This window comes from Schistocerca piceifrons, chromosome 10, assembly GCF_021461385.2.
Source record: "Schistocerca piceifrons isolate TAMUIC-IGC-003096 chromosome 10, iqSchPice1.1, whole genome shotgun sequence".
NCBI classification, from domain to species: domain Eukaryota; kingdom Metazoa; phylum Arthropoda; class Insecta; order Orthoptera; family Acrididae; genus Schistocerca; species Schistocerca piceifrons.
The window spans coordinates 21943854-21956715 of record NC_060147.1 but is presented as its reverse complement, the minus strand read 5'-3'; the positions used below and the strand labels follow the sequence as shown (position 1 = coordinate 21956715).

The window sequence follows — 12862 nt, the reverse complement described above, 5'->3', positions numbered from 1 at the left end:
GGTTTCCAGCATGGCAAAAGTACTATTGATGCAATTAACAAGTTTATCGACAAGATCAGCACATCATTCGACAACCATAATAAAGTTGCAGGAATATTTTGTGATCTCACAAAAGCCTTTGACTCTGTAAATCATGCACCGTTTATCAATAAGCTTGACAAGTATGAGATCAAGGGTAATGTTCTAAATTGGCTTACTTCATACTTATCAAATAGGAAACAAGGAGTGATTGTCTCATCAAATGCAGCAAATTACTATTCAAAATGGAAAACAGTAGCCCAAGGTGTCCCTCAAGGCTCGATTCTAGGACCTATTTTGTTTTTGTTCTATGTTAATAATTTACTGAACAATGTAAATGCTCCATCGATTTTATTTGCAGATGACACATCTGTATTAATTGAAAACCAGGAGCCAGAAAACATCTCTCTCTACATAATAAACACAATGAACAAACTAGAGACATGGTTCCAACCGAATGGATTGAGATTGAACATCCCCAAAACCCACATGGTCCAATTCAGAACAAAACAGTCAAAGCCCCAAGAAATTAAAATAACTCATAAAAATCAGGACATAGAAGAAGTGTATTCTGTGCAGTTTTTAGGGTTAAACCTAGACAAAAATTTAAATTGGCATAAACATGTTGACTACCTGTTAAACAAATTACGTAGCTTTGCATTTGCTATGCAAATATTAGCTGGCGCAACAGACATGAATACAAGGAAAATCGCATACCACCCATACTTTCAATCAGTTGTAAGGTATGGTATTATTTTTTTGGGGAAATTCAAGCAATATATTGCGCATACTAAAGTTACAGAAAAGAATAATAAGGAACATGTGTATTGCCCATCCAAGGACATCATGTCGCCCACTATTTGAGAAACAACAGTTATTAACAGTTCCCTCCTTATCATCTTTCTACACACAATTAAGAGTTATTCGTGAAAAATTGTTTCAATCACATGTATAACACGAGAACAAAGACAATTTTATGCTTCCCACTCATCGCTTAAACATATATGTGCAGTCTCCTCTGTATATGGCAATGAAAATTCATAACAAGCTAAAATGTCCTGAGTATGAACCTAGAGACACTGAAAACAAAGCTATATGATATAGTTGTCAAACGCTGCTACTACACTGTTGATGAGATCATCAAGGATGAACTGAACATTTGAGCAGGATAAATTCACATAGTCTTGTGTGTAAATGTAGCTGTCCTTCACAAAAGGGAGGAAAGAAAAATATAAGTTTATATTAATGTTAATATTCTTTGTACCAATTAGGCCTAAGTTGTGTTATCAATTTTTTTGACGTGTCTCCTGTACACTAATCATATGATTAGAAATTGTATGTTATGAGATGAATAAAACACTATTCACTAGAATCCATAATCTTCAGCAGGAGGGTTGGTTCGAGGTTGTCATTGGAGACAGTATTCTGACTGTAAGGTGTTTCAACAACCAGGTACTTTTCAGGGCATCAGTGTGTTACATGTGGTACACTGCAGGTAGTTTAGAGCTTTGTATCTTATGAATATGTCTGTAGAGGTCATAAGTTCTGGATGGATCAAACAGATGCTGTACCATAACGATGAACATTTTTTTGTTTAATTTCCCATGTACTGCTTTGAGTTGAAAATAAAACTGAAATATCACAATCCACTAGCGTAGGGTCAAAGAAAATGAACTTTAATTCTCATGTAGTAAGCGATTTATACATAACTGGCAGACCTCACATCCAAAAATTTCTACAGTGGTGGTGTTATATTCTAGTATCACATAAGTAGATGGACCCATAAAGCTATTGGTAAATTGTCAGTCCAGTCATCTGAAAGTTGGGTTCTTAACTTTGCCTCAATATGCCATAACGAAACTGACATTCTCTGTTGGTACCAATGATTTCTGGGACTCCAAAACATGGAATCCGTGATGATAAGGCAGTACAGTACTGATAACGTATCTGCAGAAACGTCCTTCAGTGGAAATGTGTGTGTTCGTTATTCTTAAGAGATGTGTGGATCCTTGAGAGGAAGGTAATGGCCCCACTAGATCATGACATATGTGGAATAAGTTAGTGTCAACTTCACTGAAAGTTTGTGTGTTTTGAAGTGTTTGCTTTTTATGAGCGAATTCATGCTGTTATTCAAAGATTTACATCTTGTCTCGATGAAGGCATTATCATCAAAACTATAAACAGTGACTAAAGTATAATGAAGTTCATAATTGTTCGTCTGCAAAACTGTATGAAACTCTTAACCTAACCTGTTCGCACGTCCTAATTTTACTTTTTAGGAGAAAGATGGCAGAAGTGAGTTATGAAATAAAAAAATGTTGCAGTGAAACTGCTGTTTGGTTTGATTAAATATCGCGCTAAATGGTAAGTATTTTATTTTCGCTGTATTACGCATTCAAATTAGTTTATGTTCACTTTATTTCAGTTTTACGTCATTTCACTTACCCTTTAATTTACTTTAGCTTTATTTTATTACCAAACTACTTTATTTTTGCAGTATCATACATTCACGTTAACTTACTGTCGCATTATTTACACTCCTGTTATTTTTTCCACTTTTTCTATTACTTTATTTTCGTGGTATTATATTTTTGCCTTATTTTACTTTCGCATTACGTTATTTTTAGGTTTTTTTTTTGGTATCTTAATTTCTTGTTTTTAACTGTAGCGCCATTTTACTTTTCCATTCCTTATTTTCGCGGTGTTATATTTTCGCGGTATTATATTTTCGCGTTAGTTTATAACCACAGTATTTCATTTTCGCATCATTATATTCTCCCATTAATATATTTATGTTTTGCCAAGTTTCACAATCGTATTATTTTCGCCCTTTTTTTCTTTTCGTGTTATTTTATTGCCACATTAATTTATTTCCCAATTATTGCATTTTCGTCTTTTTTTACTGTATCATTATATTGTTTTCCAGCTATTACTGATTCGTGTTATTTTACTTTTGCTTTATTTTATTGTGCGTGGGATTGTCTTTTCACGGTACTTTATTTTTGGGTTTTTAATTTCAGCTGTATTTTCGCTTCAGTTTGTTTACGGAATTTTATTTTCGCTTCTTTTGATTACTGGGGTCATGTTTTTTATAATTGTGGCATTAATTTTCGCTTTATTTTACTTCTGTGGTACTTCACTTTTGTGTCATTATATTCTCCCATTACTTTAATTTCGTATTATTTGATTTTGGCCCAGTTTCACTTTTATGTTATTCTCTTTTCGCATATTTTACTGTCGCATTATTTTAGTTTCCTGTAATTTTATTTTCCCGTTTCAGTACTTACATGTTAGTTTTTCGTGATATTGTATTTTCCCGTTATTTTACCTGGGCTATTATTTTTCATTGTATTTTATTTTTGCCATACCGGTTTCTTATTTTCTCGTTTATAACTTTCACATTATATTACTATCGTCATATTTATTTTTGTGTTGTTTTATTTTTGCGATATTCTGATATTGCCGTATTTTGCTTTCGCATTATTACATGTTCTCATTACCATATTTTCGTGTTATTTATCTTTCACCTTGTTTCACCTTCATTTTCTTTTCGTGCTTATTTCCTGTTCATTTTATTTACTTCCGAGTTACTGCATTTTCTTCTCTCTTTACTAGTGCATTACACTATTTTGCAGCTATTCTACTTTTTTTCGCTTTATTTTATTTTTGAACGGATTTTATTTTCGTGGTATTTTATTTTTGCATTTTTAACTTTCGCTCATTTTATGTTCTCTTTCAGTGATATTTACCTTTCCATTACTTTACTTTTCATTGTTTGTTATTTTGCATCATTTTATTGCTGAAGTATCATATTTTCATGGTGTTAATTGTTGCATTATTTTATAACTGTGTTATTTTATTTGTGTGATACCTTGTCTTTATATGGCAACGGCCTTGCCGCAGTGGATACACCGGTTCCCGTGAGATCACCCAAGTTAAGCGCTGTCGGGCGTGGTCGGCACTTGGATGGGTGACCATCCAGGTCGCCATGCGCTGTTGCCATTTTTCGGGGTGCGCTCAGCCTCGTGATGCCAATTGAGGAGCTACTCGACCGAATAGTAGCGGCTTTGGTCAAGATTACCATCATAACGACCGGGAGAGTTGTGTGCTGACCCCACGCCCCTCCTATCCGCATCCTCTACTGAGGATGACACGGCGGTCGGATGGTCCCGGTAGGCCACTCGTGGCCTGAAGACGGAGTGCTATTTTGTCTTTATATATAATTATATCCTTTCATTGTATCCTTCTATTAATTTATTTTCGCCTTGTTTAACGTTCGCCTTGATTCACATTTATTATTTTCTTTTTGTGTTATTTTACATTCATGATATTTTACTACCACATTATTGCACTTGTCTGTTGCTTTTTTTCTGTTTTTCTTTACTTCCGTTCGCCATACCGTTACCTTATTTTCGTGTTTTTAACTTTCACATTATATTACTTTTGCACTCTTTGTTTTCGTTGTTTTTATTTTCGCGATATTATATTTTTCCGGTATTTTATTTTCGCGTCATTACATTCTCCCATTACCACATTTTCGCGTTATCTCTCTTTCGCCCTTGTTTCACATTCATGTTATTTTCGCGTTATTTTGCTTTTCGTGTTATTTTACTTTTGCGATATTTTACTGTGACGTTATTTTACTTCCTAGATGTTGCCTTTCCTCCTCTCTTTACTACTGCATAATTTTTCTTTCGCTTTATTTTACTTCTCAATGGATTTTATTTTCGCATTTTAACTTTCGCCATATTTTATTTTCCCTTTCAATTATATTTACCTTGTGATTACTTTACTTGTCCTTTCGTTTGATTTTCGTGTTTATTGCTTTCGCATCATTTTATTGCCAAAGTATTTTATTTTCGCGGTATAATTTTTTGTATTACTTTATTACTGCAGTGTTTTATTTTCGTGATGTTTCGTCTTTGCGTCATTATATTCTCCCATTATTTTATTTTCACATTATTTAATGATTACCTTGATTCAAATTGTTTTTTTTTTTCATGTTGTTTTCATTTATTTCACATTAATGATATTTTACTGTCCCTTTATTGCACATCTCTGTTGTTTTATTTTCGTGTTTCTTTACTTCTGCAGCATTTTGTTTTTACTTTGTTATTATTTCGCGATATGTTACTTCCAAGTTCTTTTATTTTTTTAGGATTTTATTATCGAATTTTCAACATGCGCGTTATTTTACTTTCTCTTTCACTTTACATTACCTCTACGACATATCACTATCCCTTATTTATTTTCACGGCATTTTGTTTACGTATTATTTTGTTATAGAGAAAATATATGGTAGCTTAAAAGTATAATAACGCGAGAAAAAATTATACACAAAAACAATACAGCGAAAGTAAATAAGACAAAAGCTAAAAAACATGACTTGAAAAAATAAAATGGCGAAAATAAAACAATGCAAAAAGAAAATACTACGAAACAACACAGAGATAAAACAACTCGAAAATAAAATAACCCAGCACTATACCACAGAAACAAAAATAATTCGAAAATAAAATACCACCAAATTAAATTTCGTTGGAAAAAAAGGTGAAAGTAAAATAATGCGAAATTTCAGTAACACGTAAGTTATGTAACGCAAATTAAAATAACGCGAAAATACACAGCGTAACAGAAAAAGTGAAGCACTCAGTACACATCGTCTGATCTCAATGTAATTTCGTGCAGGTACACGCCGTGGGCAGGTATATAAACGATCAGAGTTGAAACTCTCTCGGGTAGAACCGCCACCAGAGTGCACTAGTTTTGCTCGTGTTTAATGTTACCACGACCGGTTTTGTATGCAAGGGGTGTGAACAGCATCACATGTTGTGTGTTCACTGTTAGGAAGACGTAGATGTTGAATACTTGGATGAGACAGCGTTATCAGCACCTGACAAGAGTTTGAAAGGGGTCTTATTGCGGGTTTTCATTATGTCGGTTAGTCTATAGTCTAGAGCATTTGGATGTGACAGTGGGCCATTGTTGGACAGCATGGCAACGTGGGGGGAGGCATACAGGGTGTGATCTATAACGTGATTCCCACTGCACGTACACCTTCTGGAACTCGGTTTCTTTGATCCTCTTTAGAGATGCCGTCACGGCGTTTTGGGTGTCTTCTATAAAGCCGAATCGGTATTTCTCGAGGGAACTCGGGGGACGTGTTTGCGGCAATCTTTCAAGCACTTCCACATAAAGGGGGGGGGGGGGGAGCAGCTTGTTACAGGAGATGAGACAACGACTTTATGACACCCTAGCTAACGGATTGAGTGCATGCGACCAGGTCAGAGGGGGTGCAACATCATGCTGATAAGTGAGTTCCTACTACCAAATTCTTTGCGAAAGTGACTCTAGTTTGTAATCACTGAAACAACATAACTGAAGACGTTGAAAATGCAACCAACCATTTGCAAATGAAGGTTTATTTAGCCCTTGACCGTGGTTTCGAAATTTCTAAAAATATCTTCTTTAGAAGTAGTGGTCCTAAAAATGTATACTCCAGTTAGAAAATTACTTTTACAAACATAATGAAATATTAATAGAAAGATATTTGTGAGGCAAACGTACTCACTTATTACATCACATGATAGCACAATAGATTATATGAAGCCGAGTGGCTCTTGTCATTAACAAAATTGATAAAACAATGCCAGAGCACTGTGTTCGCAAAGTTATACCAGATATGAAATACGACATTTGTATGAAGAAAAAAAAAAGGATCAGATGAATAAGTGAATAAGGGATTGTATTTAGCCCTGTTAGCATTTTACTGGTTAGTAAGCCGGCAGCAATATGACTTGGCCCGTGAACACATTGAGGATGTAGTGAGACGATTTAGAGACGTATTAGTGCCATACTTTAAGATAAACTAAGTAGGTTACGTAATAAGGGCCGCCAAATTGTTGATCAGCAGCTCACTGAATGTCGTTTTGATTTTTACCCTAAGGTGCGTAACCTTTCTGTTATTAATTTTAATGAGAAGGAAACTTCATTTTTAGAGAAATGATTATCATACAACACCGATCATGTGACTAATCAACAACAGATTAGTTTGTTGATCTCCCACACCGTCTCCGCGCTAGATGGTGCCAACCTAACCACAGTTCAACGCAATGAAGTAGCTATTGGCTTCAATAAGGTAATCGAAGGAAGCCGTACAGACTGCAGTCGGTCCGGTTTATTCAAGCGACGACTTTACAGTGAATAGGCTCTTTTGGAATGTATTAACAAAAAAACTCGAAGAACATAGAGCACTAATTGTCCCACTGGACAAGAGAAAAACAGATGTCATCGTAAGTGGAGATCAATGTGTGAACAAAGTGCAATAAGTGTATATAATGGCATTGTTAAGTCTAATGTAGATCTTACGAATAGATATTTGGCTTGTTAAAAAAAGGCCATAAATACAACCACTACCTTTCCAAATCCGTTGAAAAAGAAGAATATTGTTCCTACGAACCCAGTAGCACCAAGACTCCGAGCTTTGATTAAGCTACGTAAAGACGACTTGCCAGATCGTCCGAGTGTAGTGGGGTTAGTTACAATACTGAGAAGTTGATTGCAAAGTATCTCGATCGACATTACCGTCACCCAGTTTCCTTCAACAAACGCAATACAGAACAATTAATTGAAAAATTTCTAGGTTAACCATCCCACCAGGAACTCATCTGGTCTCCCTGCATGTCAAGAACATGTATACTAGTATTCCAGCAGATCAGATGCAGGGTATTGTGGCTCAGAATTTAATAGCGCATAGCGAACGACCCAGCAACGAAATCAGTGACGTACTCAAGTTATTGGAAGTGGTTCTAAGGTTCAGTTATTTCAGATTTGAGGAGGACAGCTTTTTTCAAAAACAAGGTCTTGGAATGGGTCCCCCTTGTCGTACTGTCTTGCCAATATATTCATGAGAGCTTTTGAGTCGGATGCTATGACAAAGTTTCCAATATGTGCTAGCAAGATCGTAGCTGTGTATAGGTATATAGATGACATTCTACTTCTTTTCAATGGGACACGAGAGAAATATTGTCAGTTCGTGCCCGAGTTAAATGGCTTACACGAGAACATTCAGTTCACTGCTCAGCACAATGAGGGGGCGATGCTACTGTATCTGGACCTTAAAATTACCTTATGTGGTACTAAAGTCGAAGTCCATATTTACAGAAAGGCAACTACCACCGATATAGTGATCCATAGCTCTCCCAACCACCCTATTAAGTACAAAATGTCGGCTTTCAGGTCGTTTTTGTATAGGCACCTTAGTGTCCCGTTGTCAAAGAAAGCCTTTGATAGAGAGTTTCGGATAAAAAAACGGCTATGACGGTGAGTTTGTCAATGGTATTAATCTGGGTATCCTGAGAAAGATAAGAAAAACCAACGCAACGAATAGCATCCTTAGCATTGCCGATAGTGGGAAGGCCGCCAGTATCACGTATCATAAAACTCCGTATTTCGGCAGTATTTCCGAAAGGATCGACAGACGGTTGAGGTCAAAAAATATTGAACCGGTTTTCTTCATTCCCAGTAATGTTGCCACAACGTATAGGCACAAAGAACATGTCACTTGTTCCAAATATAGTGCAACCGGGTTGTATTGCATTACTTGCAATGATTGCCCCATGCGGTACATCTGTGAAACCGACAGAAGCTTTAGCACCAGGTTTAAAGAACATCTCAGGGTTTCTAGCTTGAAATCTGCCTTGAGTACCCACCTTCGTGAGCAGAGGCATTCCGTCACCGATCTCACTAGTAACTTAAGAATTTTACATCGAGAAAACAAGGGCCACACTTCAAGCATCTGTAGGAGGTAGAAGTTATGAGAGCCATTAGTCGTTTTGCACACCAAACCCTGAATGGACAAACGGAGTTGAGACATCGTAGCATTTTGGCATATTTCGACTGCCTAAGTTAAATGGACGAAATACTCTGTACTATCGTCACCCAGTCCCCTTTGTTCCTCTTCGGCCTATCTACTTTTGCAAGGGGGCTTAATTAAAAAGAAAAAACTAATATTAATGAATAAATGCAATAATTTTACTAGCTCTGTGAGCGGTTACGAAGTCTCGTAACCGGTTGGCCCTGACTATTATTAGCACGCAATCTGACTGCATCAAATAGAAATAAAGAATGACAAGGAATTTCCATCAACACAATTGATTAATTAAGTCCCCTGCAACTATAAAAGCTACGAAACAACAAAGCACAAGTGTAACTGTTCTGTGTGTGGTGGTGTGACTCAACGTACATGTATCTGGCTCGTACTTTGTCAATACGACAAAATATTTTATACCCCATTTGCAATGACCTAATTGAAAAACCAGAAATTCTATAATTTCACATAGAAACCAGAATTACAAGTCTAATAAATGAACACGAGCCAGATGCTTTGTTGACTGTACCTGTGAGCAAGAGGGATTGTTATTAAAGAAAACTGTAATACCTTTTTACCTCATTATATACTGACGAAAATATTCCGTTACACCAGCATCATAAATCAAAAGCCCATCCCCTTTCTCAGCTTTACTCTGACAATTGCATCTTCTTCCATCTATACATCACACCAACCGAACAGTACAACATTTCAGTCAACACTCAGATCGTCTACTCTCTCGCCCAACAGAACAACGACTGCCGTCGACATCCTCTGAACTACTACCGTGCCCAGTGGAGGCGGCAAATAATAATCTTTGGCGCAATCTCTGGCGCTGTGACTCAGTGTAGACACCTTTCACTTTCCTCACCTCACCTCCCCACCTTCTATGCATCCGCCTTATTGTATTAGGTTTCCCACGTCTTCCTTACAAGTATGTCTTTAAAGTTTTTGTAAATTTCCTTAAATTTTATCGACTGTTACTAAGTATCAAAATTCACTACAGTCTTGGATTCTTTTAACTGTCAAAGTTGGGAATTTTTACGAAACATAATTCTTAGAATTTTAATGTATTCAAAATTTTTGTAAAAGTTTTAAGGTGTTGAGTGGTCTCGGCCGGCATATCTGTTTCGTTGCCCTAGGATATATGCACGTGATGTTCCTCTTTTACACTCTAGTTTTAACATAACTTAGGGGCGTTATTAACGAAATATCACTGCCACTATTGCACTACTGGCCACTAAAATTCCTACACCAAGAAAAAATGCAGACGAAAAACGGGTATTCATTGGACAAATATAGTATACTAGAACTGACATACGATTGCATTTTCACGCAATTTTGGTGCATAGATCCTGAGAAATCAGTACCCAGAATAATCACCTCTGGCCGTAATAACGGCCTTGATACGCCTGGCCATTGAGTCAAACAGAGGTTGGACGGCGTGTACAGGTACAGCTGCCCATGCAGCTTCAACACGATACCACAGTTCATCAAGAGTAGTGACTGGCGTATTGTGACGAGCCAGTTGCTCGGCCACCATTGACCAGACGTTTTCAATTGGTGAGAGATCTGGAGAAAGTGCTGGCTAGGGCAGCAGTCGAACATTTTCTATATCCAGAAAGGCCCGTACAGAAACTGCAACATGCGGTCGTGCATTATCCTGCTGAAAGGTAGGGTTTCGGAGAGATCGGATGAAGGGTAGAGCCACAGGTCATAACACATGTGAAATGTAACGTCCACTGTTCAAAGTGCCGTCAATGCGAAGAAGAGGTGACTGAGACGTGTAACCAATGGCACCCCATACCATCACGCCGGGTGTTACGCCAGTATGGCGATGACGAATACACGCTTCCAATGTGCGTTCACAGCGATGTCTCCAAACACGGATGCGACCATCATGATGTAAACAGGATCTGGATTCATCCGAAAAAATGACGTTTTGCCATTCGTGCACCCAGGTTCGTCGTCGAGTACACCATCGCAGGCGCTCCTGTCTGTGATGCAGCGTCAAGGGTAACCGCAGCCGTGGTCTCCGAGCTGATAGTCCATGCTGCTGCAAACGTCGTCGAACTGTTCGTGCAGATGGTTGTTGTCTTGCAAGCGTCCCCATCTGTTGACTCAGGGATCGAGACATGGCGACACGATCCGTTACAGCCATGCGGATAAGATTCCTGTCATCTCGACTGCTAGTGATCCGAGGCCGTTGGGATCAAGCACGGCGTTCCGTATTACCCTCCTGAACCCACCGATCCCATATTCTGCTAACAGTCATTGGATCTCGACCAACGCGAGCAGTAACGTCGCGATACGATTAATGTGAGAAGGTTTCCAACTTGGCTATGGCCGAGCGACGGAAATTAAATGGTTATGAACGCGGAATGGTAATTGGACCTAGACGCATGGGCCATTCCATTCCGGAAATCGTTACAGAATGCAATATTCTGAGATCCACTGTGTCAAGAGTGTGCCGAGAATACGAAATGTAAGGCGTTACCTCTCACCACAGACAGCGGAGTGGCCGACGGTCTTCACTTAACGACCGAGTGCAGCGGCGTTTGCATTAAGTTGTCAGTGAGAGAGACAAGCAACACTGCGTAAAATAACCGGAGAAATCAATGGGGTGTGGCAGCACACGAGCAACGCGAGTGCGTTTGCTAATAGCACGACATCGCGTAAGCGGCTCGTGACCATATGGGTTGGATGCTAGACTATTGGAAAGCTGTGGCCTGATTAAATGAGTCCAGATTTCAGTTGGTAAGTGTTCGAAGGTGGCGCAGACCCCATAAAGAGCCGGCCGGTGTGGCCGTGCGGTTCTAGGCGCTACAGTCTGGAACCGAGCGACCGCCACGGTCGCAGGTTCGAATCCTGCATCGGGCATGGATGTGTGTGATTTCCTTACCTTAGTTAGGTACTTTGGCTTTAAATATAATTCTTTTCTTAAATTTAATTCCCAATCCTTGACTGCCTCGTTTCAATAATAATATTAAGTTTACTATTTCGGACAAACTTAATGAAGTGAATTTGTATAAAAATATGATGAGAGTAATGTAGTCTTGTTGACTCAAGTTCTGAGTTCTAGGGGACTGATGACCTCTGAAGTTAATTCCCATAGTGCCCAGAGCCATTTTGAGCCCCATAAAGCGTTGGGCCCGAGTTGTCAACAAGACTACATTACTCTAATCATTTTTTTGTACAAATTCACTTCATTAAGTTTGTCCGAAATAGTAAAGTTAATATTATTATTGAAACGAGGCAGTCAAGGATCGGAAATTAAATATAAGAAAAGAATTATATTTAAAGCTAAATTAAACGAATAAAAATAACCACAATCATTTTACATCTACATATATACTACGCTAGCCACCAACTGGTGTGTGGCGGAGGGCAGTATTCGCGCCATAGTCATATTCCCCCTCCCCCCCCCTCCCTCTGTTTCATTCACGGATCGCGCGAGGGAAAAACGACTGAACGCCTCTACATCTACATGGATACTCTGCAAATTACATTTAAATGCCTGGCAGAGGGTTCTTCGAACTACCTTCACAATTCCCTACTATTCCAATCTCGTATAGCGCGCGGAAAGAATGAACACCTATATCTTTCCGTACGAGCTCTGATTTCCCTTATTTTATCATGGCGATCGTTCGTCCCTATGTAGGCCGGTGTCAACGAAATATTTTCGCGTTCGGGGGAGAAGATTCCGTCGCAACGAAAAACGCCTTTCTTTTAATGATGTCCAGCCAAAATCCTGTATCATTTCTGTGACACTCTCTCCCATATTTCGCGATAATACAAAACGTGCTGCCTTTCTTTGAACTTTTTCGATGTACAGCGTCAGTCATATCTGGTAAGGACCCCACACCGCGCAGCAGTATTCTAAAAGAGGACGGACAGGCGCAGTCTTTGGTCAGCCTTCCCCACAACATTTTCTATGTGTTCCTTCCAATTTAAGTTGTTCATAATTGTAATACC

General features: G+C 38.5%; 1 protein-coding gene and 1 pseudogene across 1 annotated transcript in view; one reads left to right on the top strand and one right to left on the bottom strand.

Moving 5' to 3' along the window:
- The window catches only part of LOC124719054 (guanine nucleotide-binding protein subunit alpha-11-like), a 109516-nt gene that overhangs the window by 61953 nt on the left and 34701 nt on the right, over window positions 1-12862 (bottom strand). The window lies entirely within an intron of this gene.
- On the top strand, window positions 3903-4020 carry LOC124719213 (annotated as a pseudogene).